This window comes from Triturus cristatus, chromosome 8 (assembly GCF_964204655.1).
Source record: "Triturus cristatus chromosome 8, aTriCri1.1, whole genome shotgun sequence".
NCBI classification, from domain to species: domain Eukaryota; kingdom Metazoa; phylum Chordata; class Amphibia; order Caudata; family Salamandridae; genus Triturus; species Triturus cristatus.
Window position 1 is genome coordinate 957,906,455 of NC_140591.1, and position 20,493 is coordinate 957,926,947.

General features: G+C 48.2%; 1 non-coding gene across 1 annotated transcript; it reads left to right on the forward strand.

The window, feature by feature from the left end:
* Positions 1-13,705: 13,705 nt before the first annotated feature.
* On the forward strand, positions 13,706-13,858 carry LOC146805286 (5.8S ribosomal RNA). Its single transcript, XR_014968105.1, has one exon. It is a non-coding gene; the product is annotated as a 5.8S ribosomal RNA (ribosomal RNA).
* Positions 13,859-20,493: the final 6,635 nt, after the last annotated feature.

Sequence of the window (20,493 nt, forward strand, 5' to 3'; positions counted from 1 at the left end):
CTCCAAACGCGGTTTGGTAGGAAATTTTATATGAAAAGCTTTGATTAAACGGGGAGCATGGACATCAGTGCTCTTTACCCAAGAACGTTCATCAGGTCCATAACCCTGCCAATCAATGAGGTAGAAAAGTTCATCACGTGTGATTTTTTAATCTAAAATTCGTTTAACTACATACTCTGCCTCACCATTAACACTCAATGGATCAGGAGGGGAGGTCCTGCGCAACCCTGGGTGAATAGGTTTGAGGAGATAAACATGAAAGACTGGATGAATTTTGGTAGTGTTAGGAAGAGATAATTGGTATGTGACTGGATTTACAACTTTTGCAATTGGATAAGGGCCCATAAAACAAGGCTGAAATTTACGGGATCTTTAAGTCGAAGATTTTTAGTACTCAACCTGACCAAGTCTCCTACATGAAGCTCAGGTTCTTGTTTGCGTTTACGGTCAGCGAAGTGTTTGTAACGATCCTTCACGATCGACAGATTCTGAGTTACTGAGTGATGAATCTTAGTTAATTGACGTGCAATATCTTGAGCAGCAGGAACCTCAACTTCATCAAAGTTAGCATGAGAATTAGGATGTCTGCCAAAGTTTATGAAGAAAGGGGAATGACCAGTGGATACATTTATAGCATTAATGTGAGCATACTCGGCAGTTCACAAATGGTCGGGCCAGTCACCCTCCTCATCTAACAAATAAAGTCTGAGGTGTTGATCTAAATCTTGATTAATGCGTTCAGTTTGGCCATCGGTTTCTGGATGAAAACTAGTGGAATAACGATGGTCAATATTAAGGCCCTTGACGTAGGCTGCCAGAATCAAGATAGGAACTGGGAACCCCTGTCGGAAATGAGAACCCTAGGAATTCCATGAAGGCGGATAACATATTGTCTGAAGAGTTGGGACAATTGTTTAGCAGTAGGGGTGCCTTTGGAGGGTATATAATGGGCCATTTTACTAAAAGTATCAACAACCACAAGAATGGTATCATACCCATGGGAAGAAGGGAGATCAACAATCAAATCTAAAGAGACCATGTGCCAGGGATATGGGGGGGTTGGCAGAGGCTGCAAGAGGCCTTTGGGAGCCTGTCTGTCAGACTTTCCCGTGCACAACGTCACAACTTAACACATATTGGTGAATGTCACAACACATATGTGGCCACCAGAAACGTCGTTTGAGTAATTCTTCAGTTTTTAAGATACCCTTGTGTCCGGCCAACGGGTTGTTGTGACATTCTTGCATAGCCTTAAGTTGAAGTTCTTTAGTAGGTAAATACAAGGTGGTGCCCACATAAGGAAGGCCATTGCGAATAAGACGTTGTGGGTCTTCCGCAGCCCAGGTCTCCAGTTCAAAGTCAGTCAAAGATCGTCGAACATGCTGCTCAAAGAGTGCTAAGGAAATAGTGCCAATGAATTTTCCATCCGGAATGATTTGATGGTTTTCCACAACTGCACTTTGATTGTCAGTATCAAGTCGAGAGAGGATGTCAGCTTTTCCATTCTTTGATCCAGGACGAAAGGTAATGACAAAATCTAAATCCGCGAAGTAGAGAGACCAGCGAAGTTGACGTGGTGTAAGTGTTCGAGCAGACCTTAGAAATTTTAAGTTACGATGGTCCGTGAACACCGTCACGGTGTGTTTCGCCCCCATTAAATAATGTCTCCAGTCCTTGAATGCATCTTTGATCGCAAGGAGTTCTTTTTCCGTAATGGTATAGTTGCATTCCGCAGGATTAAGTTTGCGGGACCGATAGGCCACCGGGTGCAGTTGTCCCGTGTCCTTGTGCCTCTGAGAGAGTATTCCTCCAATGGCAAGGTCAGATGCATCTGTGTCGAGATAGAAGGGTTTCGAGGGATCTGCATGCAACAACACCAGTGCTGTGGTGAAACTATTCTTCAGTAACTGAAAAGCTACTTCTGCTTCTTCGGACCAGTGGAAGGGAACTCCTTTCTTTAGAAGACGCATTGGGGGAAGAATCTTATGGGAAAAACCATGAATGAAACGTCTGTAAAAATTAGAGAGGCCAATGAAGCTTTGGTCTTCTTTAATACAGGTAGGGGATTTCCAGTCCATAATTGCTTTTACTTTGTGCTCATCCATTCGAACTCCAACAGGTGATAACACGAAGCCCAGGAATTCCACGGTATCCGAGTTGAAAAGGCATTTCTCCAATTTTACATATAAAGAGTTCTCCCGTAAACGTTGTAAAACAGCTCTGACCTGGTTTCAATGTTCTTCTACCGTATTGGAATAAATCAAGATGTCATCAATGTAGACAATAGCACAGCGGTCAATAAAATCACTTAAGACATAGTTGATGAAATACTGGAAGGCCGCTGGTGCATTGCAGAGACCATAGGGCATCACCAAATACTCATAGAGACCAAATTTGGTCCTGAACACGGTCTTCCACTCGTCGCCTTCCCGAAGTCTGATCAAATGGTACGCTCCTCGTAAATCGAGGCGAGTGTATATCTTGGCTTCCTTTACTTGATCAATTAATACTGAAATAAGAGGCAATGGATAACGATTCTTGACAGCTATCCTATTGATTGCTCTAAAGTCAATACAAGTCCTGAGGTCACCATCTTTTTTGGGCATGAAAAAAAGTGGGGAAGAGACGGGGGACTGGGACGGTCGGATAAATCCATTTTCCTAATTTTTTGCCAGGTATTCCTTCAAATGGACATTCTCCTTCTCGGTCAGGGAGTAAACTCTGCTGCAAGGTAGATTGGCCCCTGGTTCTAAATCAATTTTGCAGTCATAGGGCCTGTGGGGGGGTAAGGTTTCTGCCTTGACTTCATCACAAACATCCGCATAATCCCTGTATTCTTCTGGTACCATGGTAGTTTGAACTACACACACCGAAACTCCACTATCACATAGTGGATTAGCTGCACTGGTTATTGATTAGGGGTGGGCGGAATTTGCAAAATTAACTTTCGCAAATTATCGCGAAAATGTTTAAAATTATCGCAAACAAGCGGAAATATCGCGAAGATGCGGAAGTTTTTTCCGGCATGTTCGCGAGATTTTCTGCATGGTTGCGGGTCGCCAACTTACCCATGTGGTTGCTTGCGGGCGCGGCCATCTTGTTTTGAGTTTTCTCGCGGTGCATGATCGCGAGAAGAAAGACGTGATCGCGCGACGCATGACGTCACTGCGGGCGCGAACTGTCGCGAGACAGCGCAAATGGCTAAAAACAATACAACATCTCATGGAGAACGCGACCGGATCAAGAAAACTTGTTGGCGAACGCAGGGATTCAGGTAAGGCGATCACGCGCGCGCGAGAATGTATTATTTTATAGCGCGAGCAAGAAACAAATTATCGCCAAGCTGCGGAAACCGGAATTTTTGACATTTTTGCGCTCTCCGCGGAACGCGTAAATGTCAAATTATCGCAATTTCCGCGAATGGAACGAAATTTTCACCCAGGCCTATTATTGATGAATGTATGGAACCATCGAAACAGTGTCTTGTGCAATATTCAGAATTCAATTGAATAGTTCAAGCTCCCCAATCAATTAAAGGATTATGTTCCGTGAGCCATGGTAACCCTAAAATCAATTGGAATTGAGGGGCGTCAATTAATTTAAAGTGCAAGGTCTCTTGGTGTCCTTCAACAGTCGTCATGTGTACTAGTTCTGTATGACTGGTTATTGGCCCAGAAGTTAGGTCTGTCCCATCCACTGCTCTGACTCTCTCACTTTTCTCCTTCTTGATGGCTTGCAGACCAATCAGATTAGCAAACTTGTGGTCACAGAAATTACCCGTTGCCCCTGAATCCACCATTACCGTTACTCCTGTCAAAATTTGACTTCTAAACCTTAAGGCCACGGTCATAACTAAATGGGGAGAGGAGACTTGTAGCGTATTTGCCAATTGATGATTTGTTGGAGTCATTTTTCCATTCGCATCTACAGGTCCAACTCCACTAACCTGTGGTGCCTCTAGTTTCCCTTCTCCTTAGCTGGTAACTTAGGTTTCTTTAAACAATTTTTGACAAAATGACCGCTTTCTCCGCAATAGAGGCACAATTTGTTCAGGCGTCTCTTCTCTTTTTCCTCTTTAGAAAGTGGACCTCTAACCACACCAATCTGCATAGGTTCAATTCGAGAAGAAGTCTCAGCTGCTCGTGTGGATTCAGTCTTAACACGGTCAAAACGAGGAACACTTGGTTTAAACTCCTTCCTCCGTTCTCCTTTACGTTCGCTCAGAAGATAATCAATCTCTAATTTAAATCCACTAAGGCCGAGATGTCCGTGGGACGATTTGGGATCTCAGAGAGCGCGTCCTTTAGTTCCTCTTGCAACCCTCTGTAAAAAACTGACGCTCTTTTGTCTTCGGGCCAATTGGTCTCGACCACCAACTTGTTAAATTGGGCCAGATAAGCCAGAAGCTCTCTGTACCCCTGTTTTATTTCCAACAATTCGTTATCGGAGGCTTGAGATGCTGTTCTCCTGTGAAAAATTCGGAGGAATTCTTTCTTGAAGTCATCTAGACTGTATAAGATCGGATCATCCTTGGTTACCAACGGCATGGACCAGGAGGCAGCATCACCACTAAGATATGACAGGATGAATGCCACCCGGGATTGTGCATCAGGAAAAATCGTTGGGCGGCACATAAAGTGTAGAGAGCATTGTGTTAAAAAAATTTGTGCCTTTTGTGGGTCTCCATTAAATCGCTCTGGAGGGGCTAAGGGTATCACAGGGGATAGTGAATGGATTACTTGTGTTGGTGTAAAGGGCGAGGAACTGGAGTTTTGACTTTGAGTTCCGAAGGACTCAGTAGGTGGGTTGGAGCCAAATGTTGATGTCCCTGTTTTAAAGGTAATTATTTCTTGCCTCAGAATTTTATTTTCCTCTCTGACTGCCTCCAAATCCCTCTGTATACTACTCAGAATCTTGCCTAAATTTTTTAAATCAAAACCTTCCGTCATTCTGCTCAGGTGCTTGTACCAACGTGGGCACTTCACTATGTCATGGTCCTAACAAACTTGCACCTTTTTAACCGCACAGGAGCAGGACGGCGATAGATCCCAATGCCCACCTCAGAACTCTTCCTGTTTGGTTCTTAGTTCCGTTACAAGTAAGTTCCAGAGGGGGACAGGGGATGGGACAAAGAAGAGACTGCTCCAAGATCTGCGTGTAGCTTTGTTAACTTCTTCTCTTTCTTCTTACAGGTCTGCCAACAATAACATCTAATTAACTTACTTCAAAACTTGTCTACTGTTCCTTCTCCAACCCTCTACATTAGTTCCTTATCTTACCAGAATGTCTTGGAGGCTTGCTACTCTTCTTACTTCTCTAATTCCATCAAGCTAGGATGAGAAGTCTTCACTCAATGCGCTTCATTAGTCTTTTGGGTCGTGCTGCTCAAGATTTATTCTTCAAACCCTTCCACAAGAAAGAAAGAAATACAGTAAGTGTAAGAATGCCCTTAATATTTTACTGCTGGTGTGCCTTCCCTTCCTCTCTATGACTTACTGGGTAGAGACCTGAGTTAGGAGATGTACTGGGGTTTCTGTAGTGCCCAAATATGGTCTGGATTCTTTTCATTCCAAAAAGTATTGTAGAGAGTACAAATTATTTGTTAGGGAATTGGCTGCTTGACTCTCTCTAGTTTTTTCCTAGTTTAGAAATGAAATTTATACCTCCTAAAAAGGTGTCTTGTTAAGCTTGAACTGGAACCTTTTTAGCCTCTAAGGTATTTCTTTATTTAGATAGAACTTGGCCATCCTATCGTGACTACAGCATGTACTGTATGGCTTTACACGATGAGGGAAGAAAACTCACTCACGTATATTTCCTTTCGCGACTTGTCACAGAGAAAACTTCTCCCCGACCCGATGCAAAGGAATTTCCTGAACCCCTGTGAGAGCCTCCGAGAGCTCCCGATAATTCCCTCCAACAGACTTCGATTCGCGGCATGGAAGGAGCTTACTCAGACACCGCTCCTTCACCCTGTGCCCCAGGAAGAGAGTTTAAGTCTCAAATGGCAGACGCGATGCTTGAATGTATGCGTCAGCGTCGGCCTCAGAGACTCCCAGAATTGCCAACTCAGTTCTTTATAACGCGGCGCACGAATGAACGCGCTCGCGTTTGAATCTACCGGGAATACTATTTAGTTCTGGAAGATATTCCGGTAAATATTTCAGACTCGCGCGTGAGGGAATGCGCCCGCGTCTGAACCTTCCTTAATACGGTGAATTCTTGACAGTTATCCTATTGATTGCTCTAAAGTCAATACAAGTCCTGAGGTCACCATCTTTTTTGGGCACGAAAAAAAGTGGGGAAGAGACAGGGGACTGGGACGGTCGGATAAATCCATTTTCCTAATTTTTTGCCAGGTATTCCTTCAAATGGACATTCTCCTTCTCGGTCAGGGCGTAAACTCTGCTGCAAGGTAGATTGGCCCCTGGTTCTAAATCAATTTTGCAGTCATAGGGCCTGTGGGGGGGTAAGGTTTCTGCCTTGACTTCATCAAAAACATCCGCATAATCCCTGTATTCTTCTGGTACCGTGGTATTTTGAATTACACACACCAAAACTCCACTATCACATAGTGGAGTAGCTGCACTGGTTATTGATGAATGTATGGAACCATCGAAACAGTGTCTTGTGCAATATTCAGAATTCAATTGAATAGTTCGAGCTCTCCAATCACTTAAAGGATTATGTTCCGTGAGCCATGGTAACCCTAAAATCAATTGGAATTGAGGGGCGTCAATTAAATTAAAGTGCAAGGTCTCTTGGTGTCCTTCAACAGTGGTCATGTGTACTAGGATCTGTATGACTGGTTATTGGCCCAGAAGTTAGGTCTGTCCCATCCACTGCTCTGACTCTCTCACTTTTCTCCTTCTTGATGGCTTGCAGACCAATTAGATTAGCAAACTTGTGGTCACAGAAATTACCCGTTGCCCCTGAATCCACCATTACCGTTACTCCTGTCAAAATTTGACTTCTAAACCTTAAGGCCACGGTCATAACTAAATGGGGAGAGGAGACTTGTAGCGTATTTGCCAATTGATGATTTGTTGGAGTCATTTTTCCATTCGCATCTACAGGTCCAACTCCACTAACCTGTGGTGCCTCTAGTTTCCCTTCTCCTTAGCTGGTAACTTAGGTCTCTTTCAACAATTTTTGACAAAATGACCGCTTCCTCCGCAATAGAGGCACAATTTGTTCAGCCGTCTCTTCTCTTTTTCCTCTTTAGAAAGTGGACCTCTAACCACCCCAATAAGCATAGGTTCAATTCCAGAAGAAGTCTCAGCTGCTCGTGTGGATTCAGTCTTAACACGGTCAAAACGAGGAACACTTGGTTTAAATTCCTTCCTCCGTTCTCCTTTACGTTCGCTCAGAAGATAATCAATCTCTAATTTAAATCCACTAAGGCCGAGATGTCCGTCGGACGATTTGGGATCTCAGAGAGCGCGTCCTTTAGTTCCTCTCGCAACCCACTGTAAAAAACTGACGCTCTTTTGTCTTCGGGCCAATTGGTCTCGACCACCAACTTGTTAAATTGGGCCAGATAAGCCACAATCTCTCTGTACCCCTGTTTTAATTCCAACAATTCGTTGTCGGAGGCTTGAGATGCTTTTCTCCTGTCAAAAATTCGGAGAAATTCTTTCTTGAAGTCATCTAGACTGTATAAGATCGTATCATCCTTGGTTACCAACGGCATGGGCCAGGAGGCAGCATCACCACTAAGATATGACAGGATGAATGCCACCCGGGATTGTGCATCAGGAAAAATCGTTGGGCGGCACATAAAGTGTAGAGAGCATTGTGTTAAAAAAATTTGTGGCTTTTGTGGGTCTCCATTAAATCGCTCTGGAGGGGCTAAGGGTATCACAGGGGATAGTGAATGGATTACTTGTGTTGGTGTAAAGGGCGAGGAACTGGAGTTTTGACTTTGAGTTCCGAAGGACTCAGTAGGTGGGTTGGAGCCAAATGTTGATGTCCCTGTTTTAAAGGTAATTATTTCTTGCCTCAGAATTTTATTTTCCTCTCTGACTGCCTCCAAATCCCTCTGTATACTACTCACAATCTCGCCTAAATTTTTTAAATCAAAACCTTCCGTCATTCTGCTCAGGTGCTTGTACCAACGTGGGCACTTCACTCTGTCATGGTCCTAACAAACTTGCACCTTTTTAACCGCACAGGAGCAGGACGGCGATAGATCCCAATGCCCACCTCAGAACTCTTCCTGTTTGGTTCTTAGTTCCGTTACAGGTAAGTTCCAGAGGGGGAAAGGGGATGGGACAAAGAAGAGACTGCTCCAAGATCTGCCTGTAGCTTCGTTAACTTCTTCTCATTCTTCTTACAGGTCTGCCAACAATAACATCTAATTAACTTACTTCAAAACTTGTCTACTGTTCCTTCTCCAACCCTCTACATTAGTTCCTTATCTTACCAGAATGTCTTGGAGGCTTGCTACTCTTCTTACTTCTCTAATTCCATCAAGCTAGGATGAGAAGTCTTCACTCAATGCTCTTTGTTTGTCTTTTGGGTCGTGCTGCTCAAGATTTATTCTTCAATCCCTTCCACAAGAAAGAAAGAAATACAGTAAGTGTAAGAATGCCCTTAATATTTTACTGCTGGTGTGCCTTCCCTTCCTCCCTATGACTTACTGGGTAGGGACCTGAGTTAGGAGATTTACTGGGGTTTCTGTAGTGCCCAAATATGGTCTGGATTCTTTTCATTCCATAAAGTATTATAGAGAGTACGAATTATTTGTTAGGGAATTGGCTTCTTGACTCTAGTTTTTTCCTAGTTTAGAAATGAAATTTATACCTCCTAAAAAGGTGTCTTGTTAAGCTTGAACTGGAACCTTTTTAGCCTCTGAGGTATTTCTTTATTTAGATAGAACTTGGCCTTCCTATCGTGACTACAGCATGTACTGCATGGCTTTACGCGATGAGGGAAGAAAACTCACTCGCGTATATTTCCTTTCGCGACTTGTCACAGAGAAAACTTCTCCCCGACCCGACGCGAAGGAATTTCCTGAACTCCTGTGAGAGCCTCCGAGAGCTCCCGATAATTCCCTCCAACAGACTTCGATTCGCGGCATGGAAGGAGCTTACTCAGACACCGCTCCTTCACCCTGTGCCCCAGGAAGAGAGTTTAAGTCTCAAATGGCAGACGCGATGCTTGAATGTATGCGTCAGCGTCGGCCTCAGAGACTCCGAGAATTGCCAACTCAGTTCTTTATAACACGGCGCACGAATGAACACGCTCGCGTTTGAATCTACCGGGAATACTTTTTAGTTCTGGAAGATATTCCGGTAAATATTTCAGACGCGGCGCGTGAGTGAATGCGCCCGCGTCTGAACCTTCCTTAATACGGTGAATTCTTGACAGTTATCCTATTGATTGCTCTAAAGTCAATACAAGTCCTGAGGTCACCATCTTTTTTGGGCACGAAAAAAAGTGGGGAAGAGACGGGGGACTGGGACGGTCGGATAAATCCATTTTCCTAATTTTTTGCCAGGTATTCGTTCAAATGGACATTCTCCTTCTCGGTCAGGGCATAAACTCTGCTGCAAGGTAGATTGGCCCCTGGTTCTAAATCAATTTTGCAGTCATAGGGCCTGTGGGGGGGTAAGGTTTCTGCCTTGACTTCATCAAAAACATCCGCATAATCCCTGTATTCTTCTGGTACCGTGGTAGTTTGAATTACACACACCGAAACTCCACTATCACATAGTGGAGTAGCTGCACTGGTTATTGATGAATGTATGGAACCATAGAAACACTGTCTTGTGCAATATTCAGAATTCAATTGAATAGTTCGAGCTCTCCAATCACTTAAAGGATTATGTTCCGTGAGCCATGGTAACCCTAAAATCAATTGGAATTGAGGGGCGTCAATTAAATTAAAGTGCAAGATCTCTTGGTGTCCTTCAACAGTGTTCATGTGTACTAGTTCTGTATGACTGGTTATTGGCCCAGAAGTTAGGTCTGTCCCATCCACTGCTCTGACTCTCTCACTTTTCTCCTTCTTGATGGCTTGCAGACCAATCAGATTAGCAAACTTGTGGTCACAGAAATTACCCGTTGCCCCTGAATCCACCATTACCGTTACTCCTGTCAAAATTTGACTTCTAAACCTTAAGGCCACGGTCATAACTAAATGGGGAGAGGAGACTTGTAGCGTATTTGCCAATTGATGATTTGTTGGAGTCATTTTTCCATTCGCATCTACAGGTCCAACTCCACTAACCTGTGGTGCCTCTAGTTTCCCTTCTCCTTAGCTGGTAACTTAGGTCTCTTTAAACAATTTTTGACAAAATGACCGCTTCCTCCGCAATAGAGGCACAATTTGTTCAGCTGTCTCTTCTCTTTTTCCTCTTTAGAAAGTGGACCTCTAACCACCCCAATCTGCATAGGTTCAATTCCAGAAGAAGTCTCAGCTGCTCGTGTGGATTCAGTCTTAACACGGTCAAAACGAGGAACACTTGGTTTAAACTCCTTCCTCCGTTCTCCTTTACGTTTGCTCAGAAGATAATCAATCTCTAATTTAAATCCACTAAGGCCGAGATGTCCGTTGGACGATTTGGGATCTCAGAGAGCGCGTCCTTTAGTTCCTCTCGCAACCCACTGTAAAAAACTGACGCTCTTTTGTCTTCGGGCCAATTGGTCTCGACCACCAACTTGTTAAATTGGGCCAGATAAGCCACAAGCTCTCTGTACCCCTGTTTTAATTCCAACAATTCGTTGTCGGAGGCTTGAGATGCTGTCCTCCTGTCAAAAATTCGGAGAAATTCTTTCTTGAAGTCATCTAGACTGTATAAGATCGGATCATCCTTGGTTACCAACGGCATGGACCAGGAGGCAGCATCACCACTAAGATATGACAGGATGAATGCCACCCGGGATTGTGCATCAGGAAAAATCGTTGGGCGGCACATAAAGTGTAGAGAGCATTGTGTTAAAAAAATGTGTGCCTTTTGTGGGTCTCCATTAAATCGCTCTGGAGGGGCTAAGGGTATCACAGGGGATAGTGAATGGATTACTTGTGTTGGTGTAAAGGGCGAGGAACTGGAGTTTTGACTTTGAGTTCCGAAGGACTCAGTAGGTGGGTTGGAGCCAAATGTTGATGTCCCTGTTTTAAAGGTAATTATTTCTTGCCTCAGAATTTTATTTTCCTCTCTGACTGCCCCCAAATCCCTCTGTATACTACTCAGAATCTCGCCTAAATTTTTTAAATCAAAACCTTCCGTCATTCTGCTCAGGTGCTTGTACCAACGTGGGCACTTCACTCTGTCATGGTCCTAACAAACTTGCACCTTTTTAACCGCACAGGAGCAGGACGGCGATAGATCCCAATGCCCACCTCAGAACTCTTCCTGTTTGGTTCTTAGTTCCGTTACAGGTAAGTTCCAGAGGGGGAAAGGGGATGGGACAAAGAAGAGACTGCTCCAAGATCTGCCTGTAGCTTCGTTAACTTCTTCTCTTTCTTCTTACAGGTCTGCCAACAATAACATCTAATTAACTTACTTCAAAACTTGTCTACTGTTCCTTCTCCAACCCTCTACATTAGTTCCTTATCTTACCAGAATGTCTTGGAGGCTTGCTACTCTTCTTACTTCTCTAATTCCATCAAGCTAGGATGAGAAGTCTTCACTCAATGCTCTTTGTTTGTCTTTTGGGTCGTGCTGCTCAAGATTTATTCTTCAATCCCTTCCACAAGAAAGAAAGAAATACAGTAAGTGTAAGAATGCCCTTAATATTTTACTGCTGGTGTGCCTTCCCTTCCTCCCTATGACTTACTGGGTAGGGACCTGAGTTAGGAGATTTACTGGGGTTTCTGTAGTGCCCAAATATGGTCTGGATTCTTTTCATTCCAAAAAGTATTGTAGAGAGTACGAATTATTTGTTAGGGAATTGGCTTCTTGACTCTAGTTTTTTCCTAGTTTAGAAATGAAATTTATACCTCTTAAAAAGGTGTCTTGTTAAGCTTGAACTGGAACCTTTTTAGCCTCTGAGGTATTTCTTTATTTAGATAGAACTTGGCCTTCCTATCGTGACTACAGCATGTACTGCATGGCTTTACGCGATGAGGGAAGAAAACTCACTCGCGTATATTTCCTTTCGCGACTTGTCACGGAGAAAACTTCTCCCCGACCCAACGCGAAGGAATTTCCTGAACCCCTGTGAGAGCCTCCGAGAGCTCCCGATAATTCCCTCCAACAGACTTCGATTCGCGGCATGGAAGGAGCTTACTCAGACACCGCTCCTTCACCCTGTGCCCCAGGAAGAGAGTTTAAGTCTCAAATGGCAGACGCGATGCTTGAATGTATGCGTCAGCGTCGGCCTCAGAGACTCCGAGAATTGCCAACTCAGTTCTTTATAACACGGCGCACGAATGAACACGCTCGCGTTTGAATCTACCGGGAATACTATTTAGTTCTGGAAGATATTCCGGTAAATATTTCAGACGCGGCGTGTGAGTGAATGCGCCCGCGTCTGAACCTTCCTTAATACGGTGAAGCTGAAATGCTCCTCCTCTTCAGCTCGCTGCAAATGATAGACAATTCTGTCACAAACTTTGTTAATTCTTATTTACTGAGAGATAGGACTTTTATATTGATTCCTTGACTAACAATCTTTTTGCTCTATGGAAATTAAACATTGAAAGTCTTTAAACACATTAACCTGAATCTGAAGGGATATACTACGTACCGGCGAAACTAACCCCGCACATTCGCAAGCTACCCTAACTGACTAACTCGACGCAGGGAATTCAGATGCTCTTCTCTCAGCTTCTTCAGTGAAGTGCGCAGTAGAATGTTGGAGCACACTTCACCAGGTGTCCAGAATTCTAAAAGACTAGACTGCTAACAGCAGAGTGCTGTAGCATTATGTGCATGTTGGCAGCCATCTTGGAATTCCATCGATGCCAACATGCACCCCAGCTTAATGGATTAGATGACTTTTGATAATCTTGCGAAAGGGAAATAGTAGCCAGAAAAGCGTTACAGGGAGGAAACCTCTTGTGGGTCCTGACAAATTACTTATCACAAAACAACCTGGTTTTGCAAGGGGGTCACCTAGGTTTTTAGCCCCAGGCTCAGCGGCCATCTTGTGAAACTACCAAACCAACACATTTTTTAAAACTAGACACCGGGGGAGTCCAGCGAGGTATGACTTGCGTGGATCCCTCAACATTTTCCTACCCAGAACCCCCTGCTAACCTCAAATTTAGCTGAAAAAATGACATTTTCCACATATTTGTGCATGGAATCACCGTGCAGGCACAAATGTCCTACCCCAGAGCATTCACCTCAGTCTCCTGAGTAAAATGATACCTCACTTGTGTGGGTGTCCAATGGAGAATTGGCTAAACACAAAAAATTCTAAAAAATGTAGCACTTAATCCCTATATTTTTGGCTCTTCCTAGTCACAGGCCCTTGCCCTACGCACACAAGAGAGGTATCATTTTACTCAGGAGACTGAGGGTAACGCTGTGGGGTGGGACATTTGTGCTGTCACGGTGATTCCATATATAAATATGTGGAAAATTTCATTTTTACAGCCTAATTTGATTCTGGGTTATCTGACTCCCAGAGGGGAAGCCTTGAACGGGGCGCCCAAGCTGTCTTGCCATGCAGGCGGTGGAGGAACGGCGTCGCCTTCCTCCCGCCTCTCCTGCACCCGCAGGTGGGTGAACGTTTTTAAAAAGTTGCCTGTGACTCTTGACGGTGGATCACTCGGCGCGTGCGTCGATGAAGAATGCAGCTCGCTGCGAGAATTAGTGTGAATTGCAGGACACATTGATCATCGACACTTCGAACGCACCTTGCGGCCCCGGGTTCCTAACAGGGCTACATCTGTCAAGCGCCCTGGGGCTTTCCCGAGATGTGGCTGGGGCCATCGCAGGGTTAGCTCCGCTTCCCTTCATCCCCCCCCAAGGTCAGACCCCTCGATCGCCTGTGGCAGGGTCCCTCACTGGGTTTTGTTGCAGAGGTATGCCGGCGGCATGCCTAGCACCGCTTCCTCGCCTCGGCTGAGAGAAGGGGGGCCAGCGACTGGCCTGCCCCATGCCATGCGTGTCTGTCTGTGGTGTCCCGCCTGCTGCCTGCATGCACTTGCCTCGGGTACCCAACCCCGCGGCTGGCTTTCTTGGGAAGGCGAACCCCCTCCAGATCCAATCTGGGGAAAGAGAGCACGCGCTGCCGGGACTCTAGACCCAGCGTTTTCTGGTGGCTTCCCCTGACACTTCGTTGTTTTTCAAACTATGACCTCAGATCAGACGTGGTGACCCGCTGAATTTAAGCATATTACTAAGCGGAGGAAAATAAACAAACCAGGATTCCCCCAGTAATGGCGAGTGAAGACGAAAGAGCCAAGCGCCGAATCCCCACCTGGCGGCGAGGGCAGGAAATGTGGTATACCGAAGACCAACTCCCTGGTGTCGCTCAGGGGGCCCAAGTCATTCGAATCGAGGCTCACCCCACGGACGGTGTTAGGCTGGAAGCGGCCCCCGGCACACCGGGATTGGCTTTTCTCGGAGTCAGGTTGCTTGGAAATGCAGCCCAAAACGAGTGGTAAACTCCATCTAAGGCTAAATACGGGCGCGAGACAGATAGCTAACAAGTACTGTAAGGGAAAGTTGAAAAGAACTTTGAACAGAGAGTTCAAGAGGGTGTGAAACCATTGAGGGGTAAGCGGGTGGGGTCCATGCATTCCGCCCAGAGGACTCAACATGACGGGAAGGTCGGTGGCCGACGATGCCAGATCCCATTCATGGGACCGGTGCCCAGGCCCTACCCCGCCCCGCAGAGCGCATTTCCTCCCCTACAGTGTGCTGCGACAGGCTCGGGTCAGATGGGAAGGCTTCAGGGTGACAGGTGGCCCTCTGCTCCTGCAGAGGGTGTTACAGTCCCACTGGCAGCAGCTTTGCAGTGTTCGCAGGGCCAAGGGAGATTTGACTGCCTCCATGCCCTTCCCCGGACACCTGACCCCGGCCACCCCTCGGGGCATGTCGGGGCAGGGAAGGGGGGACGGGGCCGCCTGCTCCCGGCACGACTGTCGACTGGGGCGGACTGTGTTCAGTGCGCACCGACCGCATTGCACCACCGCGCAGGGAGGCCCAGGGGTCTGAGGTGATGTCCGTTACCCACCCGACCCACCTTGAAACATGGAACAAGGAGTCAAACACCTGCGCGAGTCAAAGGGCTGAGTGAAACTCTGTGGCGTAATGAAGGTGAGGGCCGGTGCACGACGCCTGGGGTGGGATCCTGCCGTGCTTCCAGTAGTGGGCACACCACCGGCTTGTCTCGCCCAGTCCGACAGGTAGATAGAACATGAGCATGTGTGACAGGACCCAAAAGATGATGAACTATGCCTGGGCAGGTCCATAGCGGTCCTGACGTGCAAATCGGTCATCTGACCTGGGTATAGGGGCAAAAGACTAATCGAACCATCTAGTAGCTGGTTCCTTCCGAAGTTTTCCTCAGGATGGCTGGCGCTCGGAGCCTCCAGTTTTATCTGGTAAAGCGAATTGGGGCCGAAACGATCTCAGCCTAGTCTCAAACTTTAAAATAGGTAAGAAGCCCTGCTCGCTGGCGTGGAGCAGGGCATGGAATGCAAGTGCCTAGTGGGCCACTTTGGTAAGCAGAACTGACGCCGGGAGTAGAACCGAGAAGCCAGGTTAAGGCGCCCGATTCCGACGCTCATCAGACCCCAGACAAGGTGTTGGTTGATATAGACAAACACAAGGAGATGATGGACGGAGTGCTGAAACTTTTCAAACACTCACCCCAAGTCACAGATCTGGGTTGGATCCGTCATCAATATTTAGCTCACTTTTCCACCCCACTTCAGACACAGCTACATGCAAATCAGTCTTGACCCTGTGCTTCATGGGAACAGTCCATTCTGAACTGACAAGCCATGTCTTCCCTGGACCGGAACCAAGCATCCTAGGACCGGTTTCGGGATAACAGCCCTCTTCAGCCAGGCTAGCTAGAATCCAGTGGCAAAGTGAGCAAGGGACCCACGTCTGGGCATACCCTGCCAACTTAAGCAGAACAAAGCAAACACAAGGAGATGATGGACGTAGTGCTGAAACCTTTCAAACACTCACCCCCAGTCACAGATCTGGGATGAATCCATCATCATTCTTTAGCTCATTTTGCCACCCCAGTTCAGACACAGCTATATGCAAATCAGTCTAGACCATGTACCTCATGGATTTAGGTGAATTTAGGCCCAGCTCTCTGTACTGGGGTGAATGTATTTTATTTATAAATCTGTTTATTGAAGTTTAATGAAGCTTACAGTACATTATGAAGCCAGAACAACTTACATTAGTGTTTGTACCATTGATATTTACCCAGGCAAGTGTACATTGATGGATGAGGAGTGGATACGCCTCCTTGTCTCATGCCAACATTAGAGGCCTCTCAACTGTGGCGGTAACTATAAAGTCGCTTTTGGTATCATACCACAGAGAGACGACCCCGATAGAAGAATGCTAGCACTCCACCCACTCTACCCCAGTGTGTCTCCATAAACAGTTAGCAAACCATGGAATAACAGGGGCAGAACTTCAAGTGCCCAACCAAAACAACAACAGCAGCAAAGTTCGACCTGTGTTCTAGTATCGTCCCTTAGTCCATCCCCCCATCCCGGTGCCCCTCATACAAACTGCTTTGCAGACAATATCACATTTGCTTTTGCGCCCCACCTAGTCAGCTATGCCCTCGCTACAGTACGCCATGCCTCTCATCTGGGTTGACTGGTGCCAGGCCCCCCTAGGGGAGCCCCCCGTTGCGCACCTGACAAATCACTACAGGATCCGCATCTAATCGCATCATGGTCTGCAAAAGTGCCTCCCACTGGGTTACTATGGGCGTCTTCCTGAGGCCTAGTGTTTCTTCCCTCAAGAGAGCCGTGCCCTCCACCTTAGCCCACACCAGGAGTGAACCCCGCCATGCCCGTGCGTGTGGTGAATCAGCCGCTTTCCAGCATTTAGTGAGCAGCCGCTTTGCCACCACTAACCCCAGGTCGATAAACCGAGAGGTGACTTTCATGGATGGAGTTCTGTGGAAGAGGTGTAACAGGTAGGCTGGCCATTCGAACGGGATATTGCGGCCTGTGCACACGTGGAGCACCTCTCTCACTGTCTGCCAGTACAAACACAATGCGGAACAGCTCCACAACATGTGGATTAGTCCGGCATCAAGCTCCGCACAGCGAGGGCAGCCTGCATCTGTACGATGGAAGTATCTATTGATGGATTCGAGTGTGAGGTACGCTCTATGTAAGATGAAGAATTGTATTTGGCGGAAACGCATGTTCCTAGGAATCTTCGTCGGGCCCTGTAGAAAACTGTCCCATTCCTTGTCAGCCATGGGCCGGGCCAAGTCCGCCTCCCACTTACGATGCAGCAGGGCCAGACTGATCGCCGCATGTGTGCGCAGGGAGGCCGCAAACCACCGAACCAGATGCCTCCCCGTCCCATTACATGGAGATATTGCATCGAAAGATGTTGTTCCGGTTCCTCCCTGAGATCTCCCCAATGGCTCCTGAGCGTCGCTATCAAAGACCGGTGACTAAGAAAGTGGCCGGGAGCCATTCCCGTCTCCTCCGCTAGGGAGGCGAACGAGAGGAGGGCACCCTCCCGGTAAAGATCCCCCAGCGTTTGTATGTCTACCGCGCTCCAGTCCACAAGTTCCGAAGCACTAAGCACCCCCTGCCCGCTAGGAGAACCCTCGAGCGGTATGGCCGGGGCGTAAGGAGACCGGGCCCGGGTGAGGTAGAGGCTACGGCGGTAGCATTTGTAGGCCACCACCACGAGGAGGGGCACAGGCATTGACACGTTTGCGGCCGGGTTGGGTAGCTTGATGATGTCAACTAAAGGGAGGGGGGGTGCAGCAGTTGCAGTATCATCACGCCCTCTGTCTGCCAACCACCGGGCTATCCATTGTAACTGCGCAGCCAGGTAATAATGCTCAAAGCACGGCATCACAAGTCCCCCCTGGTCGGTGGGGAGGTACAGCTTGGGCAACGCAACTCTGTGGCGTGCATTACCCCATATGAGTCCCGAAGTGACAGCGCAAGGGCTGCGAAGAAGGATGCCGGTATATAAATGGGTAGGTTGGCGAAGTAGTACAGGAGTCGGGGTAAGATCACCATTTTGATTAAGGCGACTCACCCCGTGACCGTGAGGGGGAGGGTACCCCAAAACCGCATCTGAGTCTTGAACGCTGCCACGGCCCTGCCCAGGTTGCCTTCCACGAGATCCGCCGGCTGACGATATATCTGGATACCCAGGTAATGGAAGGTATCCGGCCTCCATTGGACCTGCACGCCCTCAAGATGATAGTTTGGATCTTGAGTGTCGGCTCGAAACGCGTATAGGCAGGACTTAGCAGCATTCACCCGGAGGCCTGAGAGAGCAGCGAAGTCGAGTAGAATGCGCTCCAATTCGACCGGGATATGAGCCATATCTCTGACAAAGACCAGAAGGTCATCCGCATAAAGCGATACCTGATGCGTCGCGTCGCCCAGAGGGATGCCGTCAGTCAGCACCCTGCGGAGCATGGCGGCTAGGGGCTCTATTGCTAGCGCAAACAGGAGGGGTGAGAGCGGGCACCCCTGTCTGGTGCCTCGGCATATTGGGATGACGTCGGAGATGTACGGCCCGGTTCTCACCCTCACCGTGGGGTCCTTGTAAAGGAGGGCTGCCATCTGGAGGAACCCGAGGCCCAACCCGGAGTGCGACAATGCCGCCACCAGGTGTCCCCACTCCAGACAGTCAAAGGCCTTTTCAAGATCCAGAACCAGGCAGCCCGCCCTGGGCCATTGATGCACACTGTCAGTAGCCACCCGGAAAAACTGCGGCAAATTGAGGGAGGTGCTGCGCTTGGGCATGAAACCATTTTGGTCGCCGTGTACCAACACCGGCACCGTTGGCGCCAGACGCTTCGCCAGCACCTTCGCCAAGATTTTGTAGTCCGCATTGAGCAGAGCAAGGGGGCGGTATGACCCCAGATTGGTGAGATCCCGTCCGGGCTTGAGCAGAGATACCAGATAGGTCTCTCGCATGGAAGCGGGTAAGGTACGTTCTTCGAGGGCAGCAGAATAGAGAGCGTGTAGTTTGGGTACTAGTGACTCCCGATAGGTCTTGTAATACTCTGCTGGGAGCCCATCAGGTCCCGGCGCCCTCCCAGAGGCCAAGGAGGTGACCGCCTCTCCGATCTCTTCCACGGTGAGTGGGCGCTCGAGCGACTCCCGATGCTCACCTGGGACCGTGGGCAGACAGGCAGCTTCCAGGAACCGATCCAGGTCCTGCGACTGCCGGCATCCCGCCGAGCGGTAAAGGGCCGCGTAATGTTCCGTCAGCGCCTGGTGAATCTCCCACTGCGTGTACACGAGCGACCCATCGGGCCCGCGAATGGTATCTATCGGAGCATGAGCAGCCTCCTGTCTGAGCAGCCAGGCCAGCAATCGCCCCGCCCTGTCCGATGTGGCATGGATTTGGGCCGAGTGAGCCGCATAGTTGTGACAACGCAAGCACTCCAGTAGCTCAGCATGGCGCGCCCAAAGCCGTGCCAGCCGGGCCGAATCTCGACCTCCGCCCTCGCCATGTTGTTCGCACGAGAGTAGGCGAGATTCCAGGCTAGCGAGCGACAGTGCAAGCCGCTTGCGAATGTTCCACGTCGTGCCCAGACAATGCCCCCTGATAGTGGAATTATGGGCGTCCCACTCTATCAGTTCACTGCTCGTTATCCCCTCGTTCAGTTAAAAGAACTGCTCAATCATTTTGCCTAGGGATGCATGAAATTCTGCATCCTCCAGGGCAGCCGGTTAGAGGCACCACGTGGGGACTGGGGGGCAGCCGGTGTTCCATCTGAGACGCAGTCTGAGAGGGTTATGGTCAGAGTGGGTCCGACCCAGATATTCTGCCTGGTTTATCAGGGGGGTCAGAGAATGGATCCCACCACCCTGTCGAGACGCAGATGAAGGTCGTGCACCGCCGAGTAGTACGAGTAGATACGGTCATTGGGATGCAAGCTGCGCCACATATCGAATAATGCCCAGTGCGACATCCAGTCGATGAGGGTCCGCGCGTTCGAAACCGCCTGTGTGTTGCGGAGGTGCGGAAAGGACCTATTGAGGTGTGTGTCAAGGACTGAGTTGAAGTCCCCGCCCAGTAGCCAGGGAAGACCCGCATATGGTGCCAACACTATGGACAAGTGGGCAAGAAATGACAGCTGCTCGACGTTCGGGGCGTATAAGGAGCCTAATAATATGTGTTGGCCAATAAGCCTCCCGCGAGCTAAGGTGTATCGCCCTGCCGGGTCAACTACTGCATCAGTGCATGTAAACGGTGTGCCCGCCCTCACCCAGATCAATGTGCCTCGGGCGTGTGCGGAGTATGTGGTCCCGAAGAGTTGACCCCTCCAACGGGCACGCAGCCGGTCAGTTTCAGTCTGTGTCATGTGAGTCTCTTGGAGGAGGGCTATGGC